We start from the raw sequence: 6,390 nt of genomic DNA, 5'->3' as shown, positions 1-6,390 counted from the left end.
AGGTTTTGCGTAGATGTTAAATACCTTAGGGGACAGAACAAAGCCCTGTGGGACACCACAGACCAATGGTTGCAGTGCCAAACAGTAGTCCCCCAACATCACTTTCTGGACACAATCTGGCAAGAAGAATCAGAACCACTGCAATACAGTGCCCCCAAAGCCCATATGCACATTGGAGCACATGGATGAGGAATCATGCCTGTGTACTATGCGTGTACTGTGACTGCGTGCACAGGAGGGGCCATAGCTCACAGCTGGAGCACATGCTTTACACACAGATGGTACCAGATTTGATCTCCAGCATCTCCAGATAGGGCAGGGAAAGAATCCTGCCTGAAACACCGGAGAACAACTGCCAGTCAATATTAACAAAATTAAGCTGACAGTATAAGGCAGCTTCTGATCTTCGTATTCCTAGTACAATCCAGCAGTCAGGACTGTTTGGGCACAGTGCCAATCAACTCATCAGGAACAGGGAGCAAAGATGTGGCTTCAGTCTTCCCCTGCCCTCAAGTCAGATGATCAGGACTATCATGGATGATCTGACTGGGGCTACAGCTGCATAGCTCTGCCTGCTCTGTGTATGCACCTATGGCTGGATGGGAACCTGCTTTGTATTTATCCACATTGCAAAGGTAAAGACATCCCTGATAGGGTGAGAGGACTCCATACATTCATGGCTGGAGTCCAAACATGGCAGCCTTTGGGAAGAATGTTCTTGGCTGCTGCCTACAAATAGATTATTTGGGACCAGCATACCTCACAGAGCTCCTCCCTGTCATCCATTACTGTCTCCTAGAACTGAGATCAGGTTTGCGGGATTATATCAAAAGGAAAGGTCAATCACTCCTCAAGCGCAAATGCTGGAAAAGTTTCAGCAGGGTACAAGGAAGGTCAGAGGAAGGCAGGTGCAGCAAGATAGGGAACTCTGCAAAGCTGTGGTCCTCCCAGGAACAAGTACAGGAATGGGACTTCTGGTTGCTCAGGGACAGAGCCAAGAGGCTGATGTGGAATTGCTTTGTAGCCAAACCAGGAGCACCAGTAACCAGGAGGAATCTAGGAATGGAGCCAAACATAGAGGCTGGGTAGAAGAAAGCAGTGCATGCCTAAAATCTTCTACAAGCACGACTGGATAGTGGAAAGCCCGGGGGGATCCTGAGCAGAGACAGGCAGGTGATGATTGCTGCAGCCTTAGAGCTGTAGAATTTCCTTTGCCTAGAGCAGGGGTGCAGAATCTCTTTCATCCAAAGGCCAAACCCCATTTTAGAGAAGCTCTTGGGGGCCTCATTCCAGTGATGGACAGGCCCCAGAGCAAAAGGGCTGGTGCCAAAATACCAACAAATACCAGCATGTTCTAGCTTGAAGCTGTTACTGTCAGTAACTAAGGAGAGGCATTTCAACCTTTTAGGATTTGGGGGGGGGGAATTGCAGAAAAGCCAGAAAACCACCAAAGGATTGGTGTTTGGGGAAATGGGGTGAGGCTAGGGGACCCCTGGAGGGCCAGATTGGAACACCCCTAGAAGGCTGGATGTGGCCCCTAGTCTTGAGGTTCTCTACCCCTGGCCTATGAATATGGACTTGAGCACGCTCCGGGAGAGAGCACAGGACAGGAAGGCCTGGCGTGCTATGGTCCATGGGGTCACGAAGAGTCGGACACGACTGAACGACTGAACAAAACCCCTGGCCTAGAGACTTTCCCAAGGTGGAGTGTTGTACAAATGGCATGGGAAGAACACCTGTTTTAATCAGGGTTTAAAGCAGCCTCGATTAAATATGAAAGAATTCGATTTAAGTTTAGCTTCCAGAGAAGTTAGTCTGTCACATCAAAAACAACAGGTAACACACACACACATACAAAGCCTTGTAGCACCATAAAGACAAACACAATAACAACTAGTGCTGTGCCAAAAATTTATCCTACATTTTTCCGACCATTTTCATTCAACTGGATAGAAAAGAAATTGCTTTCGAAAAGAAATCCAAAGGAGAAGAAATTTTGAAGAAATTCTCATGGATTGGATTTGGGGTTCTTGTGCTTACTCTACTTATGAGGTGGTCATGGAGTGTACAGAGATTCATTGTATAATAATCTGTGGCAGCCTGTAGCTAGGGATGTACGAAAGTCACTTACCTGGTCCCGCAGCTTGCTTCCCGGTGGGGGGCAGACGCTTCGGTTCTCCCCCCGAAGTTCAGGCCTGGGGGGGAGGCGCCCCGCCTCGCCCGGCCGAAATTCAGGCCGGGGAGAAGCGCCCTGTCTCCCCGGCCATGAAATACAAACGTAAATGTAAAAAACACACACACGTGATAGGCTACGTAACGATTTACGTAGCCTATCATGGCTAGATTTCCAAAGTCAGCCATGATAGGCTACGTAAATCGTTACGTAGCCTATCATGGGTGACTTTGGAAATCTAGCCGTGATAGGCTATGTAAATCGTTATGTAGCCTATCACGTGTGTGTGTGTGTTTTTTACATTTACTTTGTAATGGCGGCGGCGGCAGCCGGTCGGAAGACTGGCCACTGCCCCCGCCCCTGCCGAAACGCCGCCGAAACGCCGCTGAAATGCCACCGGGACCCGCCGCCGAGAGGGACATTTGAGGGAGGTAAGTCCCATCCCGGGGGGGTGGCGGAGAATTTCACCGCCAATTTCGGGGGGCCGAATGCATTGGCATTCGGCCTCCCCGAGATTCGTGGAGAAATTCTCCGCCATCCCTACTGTAGCCTCCTCGGCTTCCCACACTTCAGTTAAAGCCATCATGAGGAAGACGTCATGAGGCCATTCCTCCCAGGGGGCTTTTTCAGTTCAGGAAGTGCAGGTGGCCTGGGAGGCTGCAGAGCAAAGGAAACGTGTGTAACAGAGAGAAAACACACACAGCACCCTCGGCCACCTTGCGGTTATTCGGTAAGCTCAAAAGTACCACCAAAAGAAATTCAAAATTCTGCCTCAGAAGAGTGGAAGCCTCAACACAGTTGATGCTGTTGCTACCTACAGAAGCAGTGCAATAAACCAAACACCCTTAGGATAAAAGAAAGAAGCTGTGCTACAACCCCCACCAATAGTGAGCCCTATCTGTGGGAAACCGTTGGAGAATTTCTCCTCTCCTAGGAGACATTCGGCAAAATTGTCCGCCCAATTTCTCTGCCCACAAAAGGCTGGATAATTTTGAGAGGCCATTTGCGCACAGCTCTGATAATATTAATGGTGATGGTGATCATACTCAACATTTGTATAACACTTTCATGTACTCAAAAGAGCTTCATGTGCATTATCTGGTTATAATCCTTACAACCCTGTAAGGTAAGTCAGTATTATTATCCCCCACTTTGCAGATGGGGGGACTGAGGCTGTGAGAGAGTGGCTTGCCTAAGGCCATCTGATGAGTTCATGGCAAAGGTGAGATTCAAACCAGGGACTTTCACAGATCAGCCTCTCAGCCACTATACTGCACCAGCTTTTATCAGATATACCTGATAAAGTGGACTCTAATCCATGAAAGCCTAGCAAATATGTTGTCTTAAGCTGCTACACCACTCTTTGTTTAGACAGTATTCATGGTTCCAAATATTTTTTCTTGTATGTGGCACTTTACAAAGAACAGGTCTGACAGGTCCCTATTGCCAGGAGCTTACAATCTAAAACAGACACAGGGAAAAAACAGTAAGGGAGGCATGGGTGGATAGGCAAAGGAAAAAAACATAATTATTTCAAGTACACATGCTTTGTTATGTTAAGGCAACCTGGTACCCTCCAGATGTTTTGGACTATAACTCCCATAAGCCCCAGCCAGCATAGCCAGTGGTCAGGGATTATGGGAGTTCTAGTCCAAAACATTTGGAAGGGACCAAGTTGCCTATGCCTATAGGGAGGGGTGGAGAACCTAGCACAGCCAAAAGCCCCATTTCTTTTGAAGACACTCTTGTGGCTCACATTTCAGTGGTGGGCAAGGGCATAGGGAAAGTGGGTGTGGTTAAAGAATCCACCACCACTGGTTCCATTGCTAGTAATTTATAGTAGGAAGCATGTGTACTCAGAAGTAAGCAGGACTGAATCACTCAGCAGCACTTTCAAATATCCCAAATATCTAGCCTCTGTACGTCTACTCAGAAGTAAGCAGGACTCAGTAGCACTTTCAAATACCATCCCAAATATTGAGCCTCAGATGTAAGAAGGGCAAGCCACTGCACGACTGCTCAGATGTAATCAAGATAGACCCTTGCAGGACAAAACTTAAAAGGAAGCAAGACTCACCAGCTTCCTCCCCTGGCCCCAAAAGGAAAGGCTCTTATGTCCCATCAGCAGTTTATCCGAGATAAGTGTTTTCAAAGCTATGCGCTGAGAACTGGAGTCTTTTTCTGTGCTGAGCAGGGAAAAGCACTCCTTTCCAATCAGTGGCTGATCAGAGATCCCTCTGTGGCACCGGGGGTGGAGCCAGGGGAAGAAACTGCTGGGCCAGATGGGGAATCCCTGAGGGCCTTACAAGGTCCATGGGCCAGAGGTTCCATGTGCCTAGTACAGGTTAATGTGTATTAGGTTTCAGCTTGAGGGACCAAAAAGGGGAAAGATCATGGATTGTGACTGCTATCTGGATTAGGGGAGTAACAATCGGAGAAGGGAAGCAAGGGGGGAAAGGCAATGAAAAGAAATGAGAACTGAAGAGAGACGATAGGTGGGTGCCATAATGTTTGAAACAGTAACAGGCATGCAGGACATACTTGCCTTCAGGGGCCCTCTGACAGTCGCTGGAGTTCTCAAGTTGGGAAGGACCAGAAAGCAGCCACCAGGGCAAAGATGTCCCATGCAAGCCACCCTCTTCCAGCTGGGCAAGCACAATTAGGGGAGTGCTCCCCATCCTTCCTTCACTCTTTCCCCAAATATAGTACTCCTTCCTGCAATACCATCTTTCTTTCTTTCTTTCTTTCTTTCTTTCTTTCTTTCTTTCTTTCTTTCTTTCTTTATTTAATTTACAATATTTGTATCCTGCTCCATACATCTAGAACAGATTTCGGAGCGGTGAACACAAGAGATAAAACAGTAAAAGGATTAAAAGATTAAAAAACAGTATTAAACTTATGCTTTTTTAAACAAAACACACAAAAAAACAGAATGCCAATAAAAACAGTGGCTGGTCAGTAGGGATGGCGGAGAATTCTGCCATGGATTCCAGTGAGGCCGGATTCTAAAGAATCTGCAAATGGCGGCCCCCAGAATCTGTGGCGGAACAGCCTCCTGCCCCCCCTATGGAATCCCCCGGGACGGCACTTACCTGGGGCGGATGCGGAGGACTCGGTGGCGGCGTCGGCGTCGGCGTCTGGTCTCCTGGCTGGCCACGGCCAGGCTGCTGCAGCCGCCATTGCCGTCCTTGCAGCTGTGATAGGCTACGTAAGAATTTATGTAGCCTATCACTGCTAACCTCCCCCCCTCAAAAAAACCAGCGTACGCAAATGGCGGCGGTTACAGGGGCCGCCATTTGCGTTCCCTATTTTTTGCCGTTCTAGCCTACGTAAATATTTATGTAGGCTAGAATGGCAAAAAATAGGGAACGCAAATGGCGGCCACTGTAGCTGTCGCCATTTGTGTATGCTGGGGAGTTTTTTTGGGGGGGGAGGTTAGCTGTGATAGGCTACATAAATTCTTACGTAGCCTATCACGGCAGCCTTGCTGGACGCAAATGGCCGCCGCTACGGCAGCCGCCATTTGTGTCCGCACCAGTCCGTCCGCAGCCGGAAATCTGGCTGCGGACTGCCCTGGCTGGCTGCTCCACGGAGCTGCCGCAGAGCAGAGCTGGCCAGGCAGAATTCCAGGGGGGAGGACCAGATCGCCTCCCCCCCCCGTCGAGGATTCCGGGGAGAGGGACGGAGCGCCTCACCCCCCACCACGAATCACATCCGCGAACAGGTGAGTTTCATACATCCCTACTGGTCAGTTAAGGAATGCCTCCTGGAACAGTGCAGGAGGTGCTAGAAACAGTACAGTGTTGGTATCTGCCTGACCTCCAGGGGCAGGGGATTCCAAAGAAAGGGGGCCACCACGCTGAAGGCTCTTCTCCTGGTGGACTCCAATCAGGCCATACATCCATGTGGAACCACCAGGAGCAGGCCCTCTGATGACCTCAGTGACTGGGCAGGTTGGTAAGGGAGAAGGTGATCTCCCAGGTATCTTGGTCCAAAATTGTTTAGGGCTTCATACACTAGTACTAAAACCTTAAACCTGGCCTGGTAGCGAATAGGCAGCCAGTGCAATTCCCTCAGCAAAGGAGTTACATGCTGAAAAGGGGAAGCTCCCGCCAAGAGCCGAGTTGTTGCATTCTGCACTAGCTCCAGCTTCCAGAGCAGCCTTAAGGGCAGCCCTATATAGAGTGCATTGCAGTAATCCAGTCTTGAGGTTACTA

This window comes from Heloderma suspectum, chromosome 6 (genome assembly GCF_057233095.1).
Source record: "Heloderma suspectum isolate Gila_16-S chromosome 6, 16-S_ref, whole genome shotgun sequence".
NCBI classification, from domain to species: Eukaryota; Metazoa; Chordata; class Lepidosauria; order Squamata; family Helodermatidae; genus Heloderma; species Heloderma suspectum.
Note: the sequence above shows the minus strand (reverse complement) of the source record.